This window comes from Marmota marmota, unplaced genomic scaffold (assembly GCF_001458135.2).
Source record: "Marmota marmota marmota unplaced genomic scaffold, marMar, whole genome shotgun sequence".
Lineage (NCBI taxonomy): Eukaryota > Metazoa > Chordata > Mammalia > Rodentia > Sciuridae > Marmota > Marmota marmota.
Genome location: NW_026000108.1, coordinates 17924517 through 17945021, shown reverse-complemented (window position 1 = coordinate 17945021; position 20505 = coordinate 17924517). Strand labels below are relative to the sequence as shown.

Here is a 20505-nt window from a genome sequence, read left to right as displayed (position 1 = left end):
TTTTTTTTTTTTTTTTTTTTTTTTTTTTTTTTTTTTTTTTAGTGAGAGGAAGCTTCTTTCCCAATTGCACATGTGCCCTTTAAGATTTATCTGTCAGAATTGGGTCATTGGACCCTATCCTCCCCCCCAAAAAAAAATTACTAAGAAAGATCAATCAAATCACCAGATGGGACTGGGGCATGGAGAGTTCCCTGAGATCTGCCCCCTGATCTAGGGTTCTTCTCTTCAGGGACAAAGTGAGGTTGTGGCTATTGTGTAATGGACACTTAAAATTTGTTGTCTCCCTTGTTGGCCGCAAAGCAATTGATCAGATGGTTCTTACTAGTCCCACTTGAGGTTCTGCTTTCCGCATCAAGATAGAGAAGATTTTTCACATCTATCCTTCCTTTTTTCCATCCATTCATCCATCCATCCATCTACCCATTCACCCATCCACCCATCCACCCATCCACTTTCCTACTGAACATTTGAAAGTAGTTCCCACTTGCTAGATATGTATCAATTGATTTGTGGGATACAGAGATAAATCAGACATGGATTGTGTGCTGGAAAGAACCCTGGTATATTTTGGAAATCAGACACATGCCCAATACAGGAAGTATGACTTGGACCAGGAAATCAGAGGTGGGGATCAGGGAAACTTTCTGGAACAACAGGGGACTTGAGCAGCCTACTTCTGTCTAACGCCTATTAAGCATTATAGCTCTTTCTGAAGCTCTCTCATTGGAAAATAAAATTTCCACAATCTCTTTGGAGTCATTTTTGACGGCTTCTCTTGTCGTGCTGTGACACCTGGTGTGGTGGAGTGGTCTTGGGTTGAGAAAGGAGTGGTGACCGGCCAAGAGACAGGGCCCCACAAGCTTTTACCTGCTTGATAATGAGTGCATTTGAATCTGCAGATGAATTGGGTGGCTGGTTTTGATGAGATTGCTATTGGAATTATATCACCAGTGACTCCAAGTGATGCATTGGGGGCAAGATCACTACGGCAAAAACCAAGAGGAGGAACAGAAGTCATCAGCCACATTAACGGTGATGAATGATCATGACATTGATGTTGTCTGATTTTTTTTTTTTTCCCTCTTGGAAGGAGACAGCCCTGCACCTGACCACATTTCCAGGACAAACTGACATAAATAGCTGCGAGGCATACACCTACACATGGCCTACCTGCCAACTGATATTTGATGTCGGAAACTGTTTAGAGCACAGGGGCTCACTTGAGACTTGGGGGTCAAATGCTGTGGTCACATTCTACTGGGTGCACATGGTGTTTTAAAAAGCAAGAAATTAAAAAAAAAATCAGTTTTTTTGTAAAAATGCAGAAGTTTTGTGTCATGTTCCTGCAGTGACTGTCTGAAACTGATGTGCCCCAACCTCTTTAGAAAGGGTGTGCCCCCCTGTTTGCTATAACCATTGTGTTCCCACTTGTCTCATCCCAACTCCACTGGACTCCTGAGTCCTCTGACTGACAATGGAAATTGTGGGCATTGGTGTCCCTGACTTAGAGATTTGAGTTCAGATCAAGGCAAAGCAGAACTGATACACTTCCTCCTCTAGGAACAAGTCTACTTATCTTTTAAAGTCCCCAGCAGAGTTCAACACTGTCTTCAAAAAGTTTTATTGTTTTGTTTGTTTGTCTAAAATCAAGAATAACTTTAGTGTTTGAATTGCTAATAGCCTTCTTAGTAATGTGTCAACATTACAGTTAGTTTTAAATGGAGTAAAACGATTTTGGCACAATTAATCTAGCTAAGTTTAACATGCTTTCTCAGAACACACACACACACACACACACACAAACACACGAACTCTCTCTACTCTGAGGCATTTTGGAAGCAATTAACTCTTTCTAGAACTCTCATTAAATGATTTCAAGTGACCGGAAAGAGTTAACCCACCTCCCAAGAATGCAATTAACTTCATTGGGGCACTGCAAATTACAATCTTGGAAAATTTGGTTTGAGTTATTGCAGTTGTTACTATTGCTGTTAAATAGTAGCAATAATGGATTTATGCAGTACCTTGACACCACAGAGCTAAAAACAATTACATTTAAATATCAATTTAATTTAATGTGAAGCCATGTTTTGTCTGATCATTGTGGCTAATTGCCATCTTTGAGAAGCAGTTTCCACAACATTTTTATTAACAGTCTAGTGGCAGGTTAGCTGTTTGGAAGTTTCTTGCATGAACTATCCAGCAATGTGAATTTTTTTGTGTTAAAAATATCTTCTTAATAGTATTTACTGGCTGATGTGTATATAATGAATGACCCCTGGAGGCTGGGAACGTTGGTGGAGAGAACATATCTTTGAATCAAATGTCTGGAGAATGTTCATGAGTCTAAGATGAAGATTTTGAATAATGAACTCAATGTACACAAAAATAAAAGAAATGGGCTCTCCTACCCCTTTGTCAACCAGAAATCCCTATTAACATTTGATAGGTGTTCAATAAATTCCCAGAGATCAAACAATATGATAATAAGTAATGTTTGCAATGATCTCCCTGGGGCAATGGAGAATGTATGTGATCCAGCAATAATAACAAAGAAAGTTTAAATACCTTAAATGTTTTTTTTTCCCTTAAGCTTCTGATACACGAAATGATCAAAAAGTGAAAATCAGTGGGAGATAAAATAATATTTAAGTGGTTTATATATAATGACCAGCTTGAATGATGTAGTGCTGGGCTTACAAGTCAGAAGGCCTGGTTTTCACAGTTCTTCTACTTTTTAACTGGGGAAGCTGAAACAAGTGATTAAGCATTTCTGAGTTCTTGTCAGCTTCTCTTTCTAAAGTGAAGATAGACGTACCTGCTTGGGTTCTTGGGAGGTTAAGTGTACGTGGAGCTCACACAGTCCTGGGCACGTTGGAGATGCTTACTGTGCTTGGTCAGTGTTAATTCTCTTTCCTTTTACATGAAGAGAACCTTTTGTGCATGTTGTATGTTAGGAATTTTCTAGAAATGGCCAATATTAGTGTCACAGTCCATGAAAATGATCTCATTGTTCTTATCTGAGTTTCCCACTTTGTCCAAAACTGCCCCTGTGGTGACATACCTGGACCTTCTTTCCTGTGAATTATTTTTCTGATAATTTGGTGATTCTTCTTGCAGAGCTGGGGAAGAAGTGGTTGGCCTGAAGCCGAGACTTTAAGTCCCACAGTACTGAATTAAGTGATGTAGTCAGGCGTTCCTTTAGTAGGTGCAGTTTGAACCACAGAACAGCATCTAGTTCCTTTTCGTGCTCAGGGAACCTCCTCTCAGAAGCCACAGGTTGAAGCAGAGCAAACCAAGCTCTTAGGTTAAACTTCTCCATAACGACGTACCCGCTGGTCTTCCCATCTCAGGCTAAGTCAGGTGGTGGAGATGGGTTGGATGGACCAGATGGCCAGGTGAGAGCATTGGCGTCCAGGCCGAGGTGTTCCGGCTGGCTGCCATGGACAGCTGAGCACTGGTGCGTGGTGAAGAAGTGGTGTGGAAAGACGTGCAGTCTGGTCACCACCTGGAAAAATGGGGCTCAGAGGGCTGAGTTGGAGACTCTTGCTAGGAGACAGTTGCTGGAAGGTTCTCCTGCTCATGTGCAGCCCCTCCTCTCCAGGCACCTGGGGCTTCTTCCTTCTCCTCCTCTCTGAAGGGGTGCTGAGCTCATCTGCAGCAGCTGGAGGGGAGGGTCCTTGGCTCTGGGCCACCACTTCTAAGGACAGGAGGGACTGCACCTCCAACAGCCAGGGCTCCAGCACCTCACCTCCCTGCCCCTCCCATCCTCCTTCACATTTTTGAACTTGCTCTTCCTCCCCACACCGGCTTGCTCACGTCTGTGTAGAAGCATAGTAAGGGAAAGAGGTGTGGGCCTCACCACTACTTGCATTTATCTTCAAGGTCGATCGTAGGGATCAATAATTGAACAGCAGTGAGTTTTAAATATGAAGTGCCATATAAATGCTAAATAGACTTGTAATTGATGGGGACTCTAATGTTTCAGATGCCATAAGGTGGGATGGGAATGAATAGACAGAAAGGCTTATTCATAAATATCACAACAAAGCAACACATTTGTTTGTTCGACAAATATTTATCCAGTGCCTCCTAGGAACCAGACATTGAGGAAGGTGCTAGAGATACAGAGGGAACACCCGTAAAACGAGAGGGAGCCCTTCTCCACACTGAAGGGGCACTGAGACTTTCATGTGGAGAGACAGGGAACGGACCACTGAATAGGTAAGGTGCATAGCGTGACAGAAGGGTAGGTTATGGAGAAAAATGAAACAGAGGGGCAGACGAAGAACTGGGGAAAGGTGAAATTTGGAAGGGAGTGAACCACACAAGACCTTGTTGCTCATATTTTAATAATTAATAGTAATAGTTTTCAAACTAAAACCTTATTTCAACCTAGGGTACAGAATGCCTGTCTTGTTACATAAGTTAAACTGTGCCCTTTTCAAAATGATGTGTTTGCATCTATGTATGTGTGAGTGTGTGTGTGTGTGTGTGTGTGTGTGTGTGTGAGTATGTGTGAGTGTGTTTGTGTGTGTGATGTTTAGAACTTTGGATTCAGGATTGCTTTTCTGACCAATATTTCCAAGTGCCACAAATCCACTAACTTTTCCCCAATCTTTTCCAGTTTTCAGCCTTCTCCCTCCCTCGTCTTCCTCTCAGTACATCCCCTCTGGACTCTACGTTTAGTAGCATTTACTGGCCAAAGTTACCCCCACGTGAAATGCAGTTACCCTAGAAATTCAAATTCTGAGAAGTCTGGGCACACATGTGAAGGCCAGGCTCTGGTGGGTTTGCATGGCATGTGTGTAGCCCTGATACAGTGGCCAGGGGTCCCGGCTCAAAGGCCAGGCACGGTGAAGCCTGACTGTAATCTCAGCCACTCAGGAGGCTGAGGTAGGAGGATCACAAGTTTAAAGCCAGCCTCAGCAACTCAGTGAGGCCCTAGGCAATTGAGGGAGACCCTGTCTCTAAATAAAATATGAAAAAGGTCTGGGGATGTGGTTCAGTGGGTAAGCGCCCTGGGCTTAATCCCCAAATAAAAAACAACAACAACAACAACAACAAAAAAAAACGAGTCCAGGCTCTGGGGTTAGTGCTGAGGTCTCTGCCAAGGGATTTGATCTTTCTGAGCCTTAATTTCTTCATCTGCAGAATGGGGATGATGATCCCTCCTTCAGAGAGCTGTGGTATGATTCAGTGAAGGGATCCGTGGAAAGTGATTGGCAAGCTCAGCCTATTGCCTGACCTAGAATATGCCTGGGGGTTGTTGGTTGCTCAATTCCTGATTTTTTCCCCCTCATTCTTAGTCTTGAAAGATAATTAGTGTACTGTCGTTTTCTTATAACTGGAATGGATCATGGAAATTACATGGTCTAATAATTTTCAAATTATTTTTTTAATCAATAGAAGGAGCCCTATTTTTTTTTTTCTGAAAGAGATGGCGTGGAGTCCTGTAGAAGAGGCAGGTTAATAGGATCAAGATCATTGAAATGGGAGCTTGAAGCCTGGCTCCTGCCCACACATGGTATGCACCTCCCAATCTCCTTTCCATCTTCTCTCCTTAGAGCAAGCTCCGAGTCACTCTAGAAACATAGGCTTCCTAGGACTTCTGGATCAACCAAGGCAGTTGTTGAGCATGGGAGGGGCTGACTCCCATCACTCCGCAAATGCTGTGCATCTTTCTTTTTTCTTTTTTTCTTTTGGCTGTGCTGGGGCACAAGGGACCCAGGGTGTTGGGTGTGCTGGGCAAGCACTGTATCCCTCAGCTACTCTCCCACCTGCTGTACATACATCTTTAAATTTCTTTTGATGACAATCAATCACACCTTCACCTCCTTCTTAGAAAAACTTGGGTGGAAAACTGTCACATCCCATCTGCTCCATCTCTCTGCCTCTTGTGCCTATTGAATTTTTTTTCTTTTCAAGATAGGATTGACCATCTATGTGGCAAACCCAAGGGCTTTTCATCTTCTTTGATCTCTTTGTAGCATCTTCAAACTGACCATCTCCTCCTTTCTGATAGTCTACCACCTTGAGCTACCTGAAGCCTCCCAATAATCCTCCCTAACTGACAGCATGGATTACATACTCCCTTTCTCATAAGTCTTCCATGGCTCCCTATTGCCTGCAGAATCAAGAACATACATGGTAGCCAATACGCAAGGCCCTTCATGATGGATCTGATATTAGTCTTTTTTTGAACTTAAAATTTTTGGATTTCCCTAGATTATGGCCTGAACCTGCTTTAGACCTCTTACCCTGTATTTATAAAGTTGAAAAGGTCCACTTATGGCTAAGGAAAGGAAAATTAAAGCTGAGATTAGAGAAGATACAAAAAATAAAAAAAATAAAATAAAGACTCTTTCTGTAAGGTGTGAAAAATTAATCATGGTAGAGGGGGCAGAGAGAGCGTGACATGTCCTGTAGTCATGTGCTGAGTGTGTGTCTTTGTCAGCACTAGCACATGGAACTTTTTTGAGATCAGAGACCAAGGTCTTATTCATCCTCGGAAACCTCTTAAGTCTGTACGATTCTGTGTTCATAACCCTCAACAAATAAATACCCAGAAGAAGGAATGACCAACAGAATTTGAAGTCTAGTGGAGTTAAAAAAAATTTACACAAGTTAATATGGTTTACTAATTAATAGATGAAAGTCTGTGAAAAATGAAAAATAATATAGAAATGAGTTTTTATTATCTAATTCCCTAATGTGGTTTTTTTTTGTTTGTTTTTACAAATGATGCAGTTACACTATTATGCTGTCTTTGTGTTCATTAATCATTTTGCCAGAGGAAAGTCAGTATCCTTTTGGAATTATTTGTATTCTCGACCTTTCTATCATGACTTTTCCAAAGAATGCCATGTCAGTTGCTTTTGCCAAATCAAGGTGCAGTCATGAAGTTCTCCAAAACTTAGTGGCTTAGGCAGCCACCATTTCTTATTTCTCAAGAGCCCAGGGTCTCTCTGTGCAAATCTGCGGGTCTAAGCTGGGCTCAGCAGATCTCAGCAGGGCTCTCTTTTGTGTCTGGGCCGCTGGCTGGTGGGCAGGGGCCTGGCAGGTGGAGTCTAACCTTGGCTGTATGCTGAGTGGTCTCAGGCTAGCCCAGGTTTGTTCTCTTGGTGAAAGCAGAGGAAAAAGAGAGACTGGGCTCAGATCACCCTGCCACATTCTGTTGGCTAAAGCAAACGACCAGGCAACAGAGATTCCAGAAGTGGCCTGATGGACTGGGCCATCCCATTTGCAGGAAGAAGTTGCAGGTTCACATGGCCAAGGTCACAGGGAGGGATAGAACACTAGGGACATCTGCGCCGTCCATTGACCACGGATCTACATGCCTCATCATTTTTTCTTGAGACCAGGGAAGATGCTTGAAAGACGGGGGGCTGCCTTTTCTCTCCCCATTGCTGGCTCCTCAAGCTGCTAGGGAAGGTGCAGAGTGCCTCCCTTCGACCTGTGCCTGCAGTGGAGTTGATCTTTCAAAGCTGATTCTACATTCTGTCCTTTTCATGCCCTCTTAGTTTCTTATCTTAAACATAGGAAAGGACAGATCGGTTGATTTGTTGCCTTTGTGTCTTTAATGAATAGAGAAACGACTTTCGGAAGTTCATAGGAAGCAGATGTGGAGAGAAACTTTTGGGATGGCTCTTTCTTGGTGCATTTTTTTTTTTTTCAAAGGCAAAATCTAGAAGACTGAAGAGGAAAGTCTGGAGGATATTCTGTGGTTTGGGAAGGATCTAACTAGGTGTGCGAGGGCATCGGGGAGGAGGGAGGAACTGGAAGTGCTGATCCGGGGTATTGGAAGGCAAGAGAAAGAGGGACTGATCAATACCTATTTTTCAAGTGCGGAGCATAATTTGTGTCAGTCTGCTGAAATGACTTAGTGCTTCACAGCTAATGGCCGTGAGCACATTCCTTGAGCGCAGCACTCTCCAAAATGTTTGCCATCAACAATTCTAAAAGGTTGTGAGTGACTCACAGCCAATGTCAGTAATGCACTGGGGCTTCGTCAGCTGGGGTCTCTTCTCTGAAAACCTTCCCCTTGGCCTCCGTGTCTCGGTATTTACATCTCCGGCTTGGCAGCCCCTCAAGTCCTCTGGCCTGCTTGCCATCTTGCTTGATCATTCATTCTAAGTCAAGTTTCCCTTCTTTCATTTGGGGCTCTCCTGGGTCCCCCACTTGGCCCTTTCTTAGGCCTGAAGCAAATAGCGTTTTCTTGCTTTGCAGAGGGTGGTCCATGGACCAACAGCACAGGCCTCCCTCGAGAGCTTAGAGAATGCAGAGTTTCCGGCCCCACTCCAAGCCTGCTAAATGAGAGCCTGCACCTCAGCAAGTGAGATACAGAGAGGGTTTGTGGGTTCGCAGAAGTCCGGGAAAATGCACTATTCCTCTAACGGTGATTCTCACCCTGCTATTTCTCTTTCCTCCGTGTTCATCTCCCTTTTGGCCCTTTTGGCTCTTGTCTTAGGTTAGAAAATGCTCCCCAACTTTTCACCAACCTCCACATGAGTGACTCCAAAGTGTGACTCCAAAGTGTGACGGGTGGCTCTGCCATGAGACAAAATAAAGTCCCATTAAAAGATAATTATTTCTTCAGGCCTGCATGTTTGCTTTGGCAATTGGAAGCTGATGGTGGTGAGGTTTTTCTTACTTTGCAAGGTAATAGGAAGCACCAAGAAATCTGAAAATTTAGACATTGCCAAAAGCCACATTCATGTTATCTTACCCTCACGGTGCCCTCATTTGAATCAAACCTTTCTGCCAGGAGAGTGGGTGGTGTGTGTGATTCGAGGCATACTAGAAACATAATCAAGTAAATAGCTCCCACTTGAGTGAGTTATGTCCCTTCACTGGGTCCTGACCAGGAACCACGTGCCACATATGAATATTCATAAGAATTAATCAGCACAGAAGCCCAGTGAAATATGACCCCCATTTTGCAGATGAAGAAACTGAGGCTGAGGGACAGAAAACTGCAGTGTTCCAAAGAGGCTGCAGTATCCTGTGGATATTTCCAAATGGAAGTTCCTTTCTTTGCCTCTACAAGGCTCTTTCCTTGGGGCTTCACAGACACACATTTTGGAGGGAGAGGCGTCACACTCAGATAACCCCTGACCTTCTTCTGCACCGAGGCGCAGGTATTTCCCTGCATCGTGTGTTTCCAATGCCCATGCAGCTTCTCATCTGTCCTGCTGTCTCCTGACTAGGCCTGGCCTCTCTTCTTTGAGCTGTTGTTGCCTGCGGTCTTTGGAGCTTGCTTACTTGTACAATCGCCTGGCACCCACTCCAGCAAGGTCGCTGTGTCCTTTGCTCCCCTCTGCTCCCTTCGCCCCGCCTGGCACTGTGCCTGGTCCATCACAAATAACTCGTATTTATTCAGTGAATTGAATCTGAGCTGATTTCCCTGACAGGGACCTTGGGAGTGTCAGAGCCCGTGAGGGAGGAAGGTTGTTGATGGAGGAGAATTTGTCCACACAGGCTATTGTACACTCTGTACCAAGGACCAACCCGGATTGCTCTTAAAAGAGAGTCTACGGAGAACCCAGGCTGAGGAGATGAAGAGTGAGAGATGCAGTGTGTTCAAAAAGCCTTAGCCTTTTTGGCCTGGCCTCTTACCAACCGGAGTCTACTCAACTGTTAAGGAGCTTTTTGCTGCTTAAGAATCTCACTAGTAAAACTCAAGGAGGAAGAAGGCAGAGAGCATTTCAAACTTCCTCTTGGAAAGCTATTCTGTCTTTGATTTTTCAGAATGTCTTCAAGTGATTTGGGTCTATTTTTAATACCCGTGAGACATGCTGTTGTAAGGAGAGCTAAATATAGGGGCCACATCCCCCTTTCTTTTATTCACTGGCCTTAATCTTCCTAGGAGGAAAGGAAAATGCATAGGACGTGTCACCATGGAGCGGTGACGCTTGCCCTGATGGGCCCTGTTGAAAGGAAATTCATAAATACTGTGTCGGAAATAAAGATAATGAATGGATCCTTTTTGGAGAAAACGTTAAGTGGGAGTTTATTTATGTTAAACCTTCCCTGTCTGCTGCAGACTGCGAGATAGTTCCTCTTGTTTTGCTCGGGGTCCTTTGGGGACAGCAGTCAGTCTGCGTTACTGGAGTGAGCGCCAGCACTCGACCAACGGGATAGAGAGGCGCGGGACACTCACCCAAAATAGCTCACAGCATCAAAGCAGAGGCTAGAATTCTGGTCCGTTTTATACTGACAAGGCTTTTTCTTTCTTTCTTTTTTTAAAGGAGGCATTAAGCACATCTTAAAAGCAACAACTTTGTGAGTACCCATTGGACCAGAAGGAGATGCAGGGTCTCGTCACAGTTGCTGTCAGCCCCCGGGCCTGTGTTGCAGGGCTCAGTGTCACAGGGCCTGCGCGTTCTTTCATGCCTTTGTGTCCCCCACACTTCTAGGCTCCATCATTTCTGTTTTGGGTGAACCCCTAGATTCTCAGAATCTGGTATGTGGTTTACGAAGTCCCCTAAGTGAGTCTTGAACCTACTCTGGTTGCCACCATCATCTTTGGTCTGGTCTGCTGTGGGGAAGACCTCGGGTGTGTGACTGACAGGGAGGAATCAAATTATGCGCTTGGTCAAGGCTGCCCCCCGCCGCCCCTTTAAGGCCACGGGAACTCTGGGAAATATTGAAGTTCTCCATGCTTCAGTTTTCTTGTCTGTAAAACTGGGATGATGATAACGTTTCACAGAATTGTCTTAAAGGCTGAAGTGCGATAACATGTGTGGTGTTGATATTGCAGCAAAAGGAGAGGCCAGTGAAGCTTCTAGACTAGTCACATGATGTAAAGCCCCTAGTGTGCTATACAACTGGTTTTCCATACCTATGGGTTCTAAACCCATGGGTTCAACCAACCAGACATCAAAAATATTTTTAAAAATTGCATCTATACCTAACACAAAAAGATTTTTTTCTTGTCATTATTCCCTAGGCAACGCAGTACAGCAGCTATTTACACAGCACTTATATTGTATTAGGTATTGGACGTAATCCGGAGCTGATTTAAAGTACAGGGAGATGTACGTGGTCTATATGCAAGTATAACACCATTTTATGTAAGAGACTTGATATCTGAAGATTTTGGTACCTGAGGGGTCCTGGAACTAGTCTCTCAGGATAACTAGGGGCGACTATATTTACTATGCTTTAACAACCATCGAAGGACAGGCTTGAATTAATTTGGTTTCCTGATGCATTCACAGCCCTGATTCTTCAAGTTGTTCTAAGTAGAGGACAGTCTCAGTGTTAGACGGGAAGTTGTATCTCTGCTCCAGGTGGACCACCTCTTGGAGAAGAGACCTCCTCTTATCCTTCTGCTCCTGGCTTCGCCTGCTGATCCTCAATAAACAGGAGCAGCCCATGACCTCTGACCTGCAGTGGAAACGGGAGGACTTCTTTCACAGAGGTGGAAATCAAAAGGTCTCTGATTGCACCATTTCTGCCCAAGTCCGGCAGTCCAGTCCCACCCACTCCCTGAACCTCCCTCCCAAAGGAAGCCACACTTCTCAGACTCTTTGCTGTTCAGTGTGATCTGAAAGACTGTTACCATCTCCACCTGTTCTGGGTCGCCCTGCCTCTAAAGAGAACCGTGGGGGAAGTAGGGCTTTAAGGGCTATTAGTCAGAAGGATGCTTGTCTCCAGACTTCTTTTTTTTTTTTTTTTGGGGGGGGTACCAGGGATTGAACTCAGGGGCACTCAATCACTGAGCCACATCCCCAGCCCTTTTTTTGTATTTTATTTAGAGACAGGGTCTCACCGAGTTGCTTAGCACCTCACTGTTGCTGAGGCTGGCTTTGAACTCATGATCCTCCTGCCTCAGCCTCCAGAGCTGCTGGGATTACAGGCGTGCCCACTGCACCCAGCCCCAGATTTCTTGATTTATACAAATCATTGACTTCAGTGTAATAAATGAGAGCTTGTTGGTTTGTGTGGATATCACTTCTTTGTAGACATCCATGGATACTTGGATTTAGGATTGAGTCTGAAGAAGAGAATGCATGGTTTGGAATACTGGGAAATGTTCCTGGTGCCTGTCAATGTTGACGTAGATTTGTTTCAGAAGCTATTTTATTTGAAAACACTACCACTTTAAACCAAGTTTTTATACTAAGGACAGGGCAGGGTCTCCAGGGTGCTTTTTCCTAAGCACACCATGAGCTGTGACTCTTGAAGTTGAACTGTGTCAGGCAGAGGGCTGGGCTGGGCTGGATCCATGGAGTAAGGCAGGCACATCCCTGGAGCTCAAATACTGCCTATAGCCACAGTGATTCACTTCCCTGGCTGTCTGCCTCACCAGAATGTGAGGCATGGATGTGTCTTTTGCATCTCAATCATTAACACCTAATGTAAAAGTTAGCCCATAGTAGGTCTTCAATGTGTGCTTTCTGAATCCATGCATATATCCTCGGGGCAACGCAAAGACATAAAAACATAACTCTGCATCTGTTGACTCCTGAAGAAGACGTTTATCTTGATTTCTGTTACCAGATGAAATATATCTAGGATGTCAGTTTAGGATTCAGAAAAATATTTAAATTTGAATTCTGAAATTCAGTTTGGTCTATCTATAAATTTATAGTTTGCTTGATAGCTCTGATAGGCACATTTAAAATCTAAAAGAAAGTGGATTAAATAAATCATAGACTTTGTCTCCCAACTCTTGCCACCTGCTTTCTAAAAGTATTCCACAAATGTTTGCTGGATTTCACAGAGGCCAGGTTAATGCGTGGTCCACACCTGTAAATTGTAGTTTATTTGTTGTAGAACCTTAAAAATTATGGCTGTTCAGACGGAAGCTAGGAAGTATGAATTCAGCTCTTATTTTGTAGTTCCTGTCATAATGCTGTCTTAGAAGAAAAAAAAACATGTCTGTAGCCAGTAGTCTAACCTCTAAATTATATACATGTGTGTGTGTGTGTGCGTGTGTGCGTGCGTGTATGTGTGTGCATATGTGTGGCTTTAAGCCAGACCCTTGATGTTACTTTAACTTGGTTTTCATGGTTTAATTTATTTTAGTTGGTAAAGATTATTCATCACTCATTTAATTCCAAGGTTATCTATTGATTCTTTTTTCCTCATTTGGTATTTTCTGACATTTTGTGGCACTCAGTATTGATTTATACAAAATCAGTCATCTGAATGTCCAGAGGAGGAGGCCTCCGCTTGCCATCAGCTGTTTTTCTGGACTAATAAGGGGAGCAGCCGTGGATGTTGAGGGTGTTGGATGATTTTTAGGGGCGGGAGTCTGGCCCGTCACACCTGCTGGATCCTGCTTGTAGAAGTCCTTGCAGGATCTTGAAAATGAGATCACTGAGAAGGTTCTGCAGAGGCTCAGTTCTTCCCCATAGTGCCTGTCAGTCATTCTGTTCCTAAGCTTCTCTAAACCTACCACCTAACGTACAGATAAATAAATAAATAAATCTTGCTGTGCAAAGAGACCATTAAGGTGAATCTTCCTAGCTAATTGCTTCTAAAACTTAAGGAATTGCCCTTGTTAAAATGCAACTGAAATTCTGTGGGTCTGGAGAAGAGCTTGAGCTTTCACATTTCTAGAAAGTTCCTCAGCAGGGTCTATAAATGTTGAGTAGCAAAGCCTTAGCCCACCTTCCAACAAATTGCCATCTTCATTCTCTCTTCTTTTGAAATTCTACAACTGCATCTGAGGTTCCTCTTGAATCATGTTAGTATCAGGAGTGAATGGAGATGGAGGAAGTGCCCCCTCCCCTCCCCCAGTGTGGATTTTATAACAGCCCTGAGAACCTGGTTATGGCCTACAAGTACACAAACCAATTGGATAGTTTTAATCATCTGCAATCAGAAGAATTTGGTGGTTTACAAAGTCAGTGTTCAACAGTCTTCGAATTAGTATTTTCTAAATTACTTGGTGCCTAGAGGGGCTTTGTCCATCCCTTACCTCTTCTTATCTAATCTTCTGAGATCCCCCTTGCCCCTTTCTTATTCCCAGACTGGTTGAAAGGAGTCTCTCTCTAGGTTGATCTGGGAAATAACTTGTCATAAAGTGGTAGGCGATGAAACTTTGGGCTACGCCTCCTAAGAGTACTTACAATTCTGTAGACAATGAAAGAAATGTTTTAAAACCAAACCATAAGACTGGTGGAGTTTCTAGATTGCTGGAGGATTCTTGCGGGGAGGGAGTTGAGGTTTCCAGCTAGCTCCATAGACATCACAGCCTGTTTCTTCTAGCTACTCATTCGATCTGCCTTCCCACTCTAGTCCTTAGTATATTCATTATTAGTATATTAGTATATTCAATATTACTTAGTATATTCAATATTACTTAATATATTCATTATTACTTAGTATATTCATTATTACTTTGGGGGGCTTATGCCTAGAGATGCTCTTTAAAGGAAGCTCTTTGAAGAAAGTATTCTGTAATTTATCTCTGCTGGTCTTAATATTTGCCAGGACTCTCTGGGCTCTCTTGTTCTCCAGAACATCGAAAAGTCAGGAACAGGATATAAACATCCTGGAAAGGCAAATGCTATTTTTATACTGAATTGGGAAGGATGATGTATGGAATGTCTTCACCTGGTTGGACTTAGATTTGATTCCTCCCAAATCAGCGACAGATTCACACGTAGAGAAAAATTGAGGTTCTCATCTATATGTTGTTTTTATTACATTATTTTGCTTCGGGCTCAAACATATCAAAGTAATTCAGACACAGTGGATGAAATCATCTGATTTCCATCAATAAATGTCTACTAAATCCTTCTGATTATAGGCAGTTGGCATTATTACGCAGTTATAGAAAAGCATGGTAATGCCACTCAGTAATTAATTGGTATCTACATGGCTCAGATTTATACAAAGCTTAATGTTTATAGTTACAGCCAGGCTGCTTCTTACTTAAGTAATATAAGTACACTTAGGTAGTGAAATGGATTCTGTTTCTTGGTTGGAATATTTGAGTCTGTTGCTTTCTATCTCTGTTCATTAGGCGTAGGTTAAGGAAAAGCCCTTCCTGTTTTTGCCATTTTCTTTCTAATAAAAAAGCCTCCTTCTGAAAATGGTAGTTGACTGGCTAATCATGTAAGTTGATTAACTCAGGGAACCATAGCTCATGTATACACACAACATGTTCAACTTTGGCTTAAAACATATCAAGGCATGTGGGTTGAGCCCTGTTCTGCTGAGCAGCCACAGTCTTTTCTGTGTGAATCCACAGAATGGAATTCTGAAGTTTTCCCCATGAAAGCTATATTTCTAAAGGAGCCTCTACAAATTTCAGTTTTCCTTACTTTAAAGTGAATTAAGAATCTAAAGGTGGTAACCAGCAACCTGAGCACAGAATCTAGGTTGATCTGATCACTGGCTTCCCCAACACAATTAAAAAAAAAATTAAAACTTTTCTCTATGGGGTCTTTCCAAAGCACCAGACGTGCTTCATAAATACAGCAAGTTTCTTTTTGTACAAACTCATATTTTATAGACATTCTTATTTAATTAAATTATGTAATTCCGTTAGTAGCACAACTGGCATAAATAGGATTGGGAACAGATGCAAAGGAATCTTGGTAAGCTCTCAGCCCAGAGACATGGAGCTGAGGAGCCTGAGGACACTAGAAAGTATTTGCTCCCTTGGCCCCAGGTCCCCTGCTGTCCAGGATGCCAAGGGGATCCTGGTGGTTCAGTTGAGACACTGTACAGAAGGAGTGAGGAGCAGAACATTTCCAGTGGAAGAGTGAGCCCAAGACCAGCGCTGTGGGGTTTTTCCCCTCAGAAACACAATGAATATATTGTCACGTCTCACTGTTTCAGATTTATCTTTTATCATTCTTTTTTTTGGGGTGGGGACACTGGGGATCGAACTCAGGGGCACTCGACCACTGAGCCACATCCCCAGCCCTATTTTGTATTTTATTTAGACACAGGGTGTCACTGAGTGCTTAGCACTTTGCTTTTGCTGAGGCTGTTTTTGAACTCACAATCCTCCTGCCTCAGCCTCCAGAGCTGCTGGGATTACAGGCGTGCGCCCCTGGGCCTGCTCAGATTTATTCATGACAGAGCTGGTTTTCATACTTGCCATTGTTTGTTTTGGAATAAACAGACAGACAGCTCTGGTGTGGAGATTGGTTGTATCTTTAGCATATGTTTGTGAAACAAAATTCTGAGGGTCTTAGACACTCTACTGGTGTTTAATAAGACAAAAACTCAAGACAAAGTTTGGGCGGGGGGATGTGCTGCTCATGTTTTTGTATCTTGGAAAACTTCACTGAAATGGATTAAAATGGGAATATGTAATCTAGTGGGCAGCAGGGTCTCGATTCTTAAAGTGAAATATTAACTCATGTTTATTCTACAAGTTAAGGGAATTTCCCTTAAAATCAAGGCAAGACTGATGGATGCATTTTGTATAGATTTTTTTTCTTTTTACATGTAGCTTTTTCATAAGGAAAGTGTTACAGATTCTGAAACTCTTTCTGTTCTCATTAGTCAGCATATTCCTAATATGCTGCTTATCTTGAGGGAAAAATAGTGAGAGTTTTCCGTTACGTTTTTGGCATCAATTTGATATTAATTTCCACATGGTCCAGGCAACGGTCTGCAGGCCCACACTCCTGATGGGGTGAATGCATATTGTTTATTCTGAGGCAAGGAAGGGGAGATGAAAGGTAAGTGCTCAGTTTCCTCTACTTAAAGCTTACATTCTAGCATACATTTTATTTTTAAATTTGTTTTATTCTGAATGCAGGATGCTCTGATTTGCTAAGGGTGCCACAGGCAAAGCACTACAGATGAGATGCCTTACACAACAGAAATGTCTTGTCCTGCAGTCCTTGAGGCCGGGGGTCAGAGAGCAAGGTGCCCGCGGGGTTGGTTCCTCTGTTGGAGGGGGTCTGCTCCCCGCTTCTCTCCAGCTTTTGGTAGCTGCTGGCCGTCGTTGGTGCTTGTTGGCTTGGAGACGCATCACCCTCATCTCCACCTTGATCTTACATGGTGTTCTTCTCCTGTGCACCTGTCTGTCCAAATTTCCCCTTTTGTAAGGACACCAATCCCATCACATTAAAGCCCACCCCATATGACCTCATTTTAGTTTGATCACCTTTGTAAAGACCCTGTCTCTAAATAAGGTCACACTCTGAGGTACTGGGGCTAGGACTCTCACTTATAGTTTTAGGAGAAACAATTCAGCCCATAGAACAGGCATATTTATTAGCACTTGCATTTGAAAACATTGAAAAAAAGAAAAGAATCTCAAAGAAGTGTCCCAGAGCAGACTCAGGTGTGTCGTCTTAAGAGGCAGAGGAGCTTGATACGGAAGACTTGACGTTCTTGAAATGTCAGTGTTGTAATCTGGACAGAGTTGTTAGCCATGCTTTTCTTAGATTTGGCTTCCATAGGTGAACCTTCATTTAATGCAAACATTTAACAGATACAGAAACAAAACTAATTCCTTTTGATTTCTTGATGCTAGAATAGTGAATAAAACCTATGCTATTTAATAAACTCCTGTATTCATGTCCTCATTATGTTTGCATTTGGAGCCCCACACTTTTTTTTTTATCAGCAGTGAATTCATACTGAGCTACATTTATTATTTGATGCTTCATTTTACTTCATTAATTTCCTTGCTAAGTGATAAGTAGCATTAAAGTCATGCTCTTCTGAATTTGCATTCTGAGACAGAGGGATACTACATTACTGAACACTTACTTTTCTTTTAAAAATTAATATTTCTGCATCATCATTAGGAATTCCCACACTTAACATTCCCATTTCATTAGCAGAAAAAAAAAAAGCCCGTAAAAGAAAGAAATAGTAGGGGGATGAAAGGAATGAGTAGAACAGAGAGAGCCTGTAATGGAATAGGTTTAATGTAATATTGCAGTCTCACCCAATGCTTGTGATCGGTGCTCCAGCTGCATCATATTTTATTTTATTCTTACAACAAACTGTGGAGTAAGGACAGTGTATTGGTCAGTATAGGCAAGGTTGTGCTGTGACAACAAGCAGCCCTGAAGGTTTATTTTTTGTTCACATATTCTCTGTTGTTAACTCTCAAGGCAACTATTCTCTGTGAGTTGGCTCAGCATTCTAGTCTGTTCTGGTGAGAAGGTTTGTGTTACCAGCATGTGCTTCTGCAATCACTGTGGTAGGGCAAAGCAGGCAAATGACAGTGCTAGTGATGAAGACCTAGCTTGGGGAGAAGATATCCATAGTTTCCTTGACTGAAAGAAGTCAGGTGATTAGGCCAAATTTTAAGAGGGGTAGGAGAGAATGAAGTCTTGCTTTGTGCCTCAAAGTAGAGGGAACCAGGTATTGGTGAACATATTGTGCCTGAAATGATAATACATTCCATTTATGGACATGGAAACTATAAACCGGGGTTCAGAGAAGCTCAGGAACCTTCCCAGGGACACAGAGTTAGAAAAGTGGAGCAGCATGCTACTCAAAGCTCGGTCTGTTTAATCCCTGAGGCTGTGTTCCCAACCATTCGTGTGCTGCCTTCCACAAGAACTTCGCTGCAGCTGGTGAGATTCAAATGGGAAAAACTAATTGTTCCCCACTTTCCTTATGGGGTGCTGTTGAGAAGAATTTAAAGGAGATAGGGAAGAACCAGATGATTGGCGAGGCTTCCATTGAGTCTGGTCTCTGGGGTAATTTTCTGGACGGTTGCTCCTGTAGCTTTCTTACACCTCATCAGAACCTCTGAGAAGCATCTGCACATTCCCAAGAAAATAGGAACTGATCAGGGAAAGGCAGAGTTTTGTGTTCATCTTCTTTGCTTGAGGCTGGTAGAAGGTATGATCTTGTGATTATCACAAGGAGGATAACAGCGGGTTAGCTGGTTTTAGACAGCTTTTCATCTCTGTGGCCAAAATATCCCAAAACAACTTAGAGGAGGAAAAATTTATTTGGGGCTTATGGTTTCAGAAGTCTCAGTCCATAGATGGCTGACTCCATTGGTCTGGGTCCCGGGGGAGATAGCACATCATGGGGGAAGAGCCATTAAGCTGCTAAATTCACGCAGCAGGAAGGCGGGGAGGAGCCACAGGAAGAACAACCCTGCCAGAGTGCATCCCCAGTGACCACCTCCTCCAGCCATGACCTCCTCCTGTAGCTGACACCCTATCAGTCCATTCAAATGGGGGTGGACCTATGAGGTTTCAACTCTTATAATTGAATTATTTCACTGCTGAACATCCTGCATTAACACAGGACTATTCTTTTCTCTTAGGGAACAGTTCTCATCCAAACTATCACACTTCTTCTAGCAACTACAGCCCATGAAACATGTTCTCATATCATCTGAAGATAAGAACCGACCCAAGTAGTAATCGTGATTTCAGATCAGTGAGATGTCATTGTCACAACAACCTATGGAATCTGATGCCATCAGTGAAGGGGCATTGGGTAGGTTGGAGCTGGCCTCCAAGTTACATCCCTGTGCCTCCTGGTCTTCTCACCTAGACCAATGTCTTCATCTCCCTTGGCATCTTCCTCTGTAAATCAGGAGCATAATGATGACTTCAGAGAATCAAGATGAGCCTAATGAAGCAATTAACACAGTGCTGTTCACCTAGCTCCATGATCCATAAATGTTGGTTGCTCTTCTTATTATGCTGATGGTCGATAATGTGATTTTTTTCAGACAAGGCATGTGATTATTTGGCTCTATTTGTAATGATAGGTCACTGAAGGGATATTACAATCACTGTGAGGAATACTTGAGATAGTAGAATACATTTTGAGGCTGGCAGTCAGGATGGAGAAATGACCTGAAACCATCTTACATAGTTTGCTGAAAAAACTAACAATATTTAATCTGGAAAATGGAATCTTGAGTAGAACTTGAGGGCGTGGGTCACCATGGTCTCTGGATCTTTGAAGGATTGTCCTACAGAATTGGCTTCTGACTTATTCCTTATGGGATTAAGAAGAGTACATCCATGTGTAGAAATTGTAGGGAGAAGGGTATTGGTTCATTGTGGGCAAAGTAACCACCCATGGAACTCTTTTATGGGTGATTATAAGCTTTGTTTGGGTGGATATTGGCAGTGACTCAATAGGAATTCATGATGGAGTTTGTGATTCTAGTCCTGGGTGCTCAGTGGAACTATACAGAGAACTTAAAAAAATATATCAGTATCTTGTACCCTATCATAGACCAATTAGATCTATATCTCTGGGGCTGGGCCTGGTTCTGAATAGCAGAAGACAGTAACATTCTGTGTGAGGAGCAGTAACAAAGCAGGATAATTTGATTGGACTTGGCTTGGTTGAGTTCCAGATTTGGAGGAGTCCATTCAAACTGGTTTGGGAAAGGCACTGAAGTTCACGGTCAGGTTGAAATGCCTGCCTTGTGGAACAACTAACATGGGGGAAAGCAGGGAACATTGATACCAGTATTCAACTACAGGGATGAATCTATTTTCACCCAAAGTAGTTCGCTATTATTCATGTTTACTGGCAGCTGAGTGATTCATACGGTGCTTTTGGTGGGGGAGATATGTTCAA

General features: G+C 42.9%; 1 protein-coding gene across 1 annotated transcript in view; it reads left to right on the top strand.

Moving 5' to 3' along the window:
* Ppargc1a (PPARG coactivator 1 alpha) overlaps positions 1-20505 on the top strand; it is a 438089-nt gene that overhangs the window by 129043 nt on the left and 288541 nt on the right. The window lies entirely within an intron of this gene.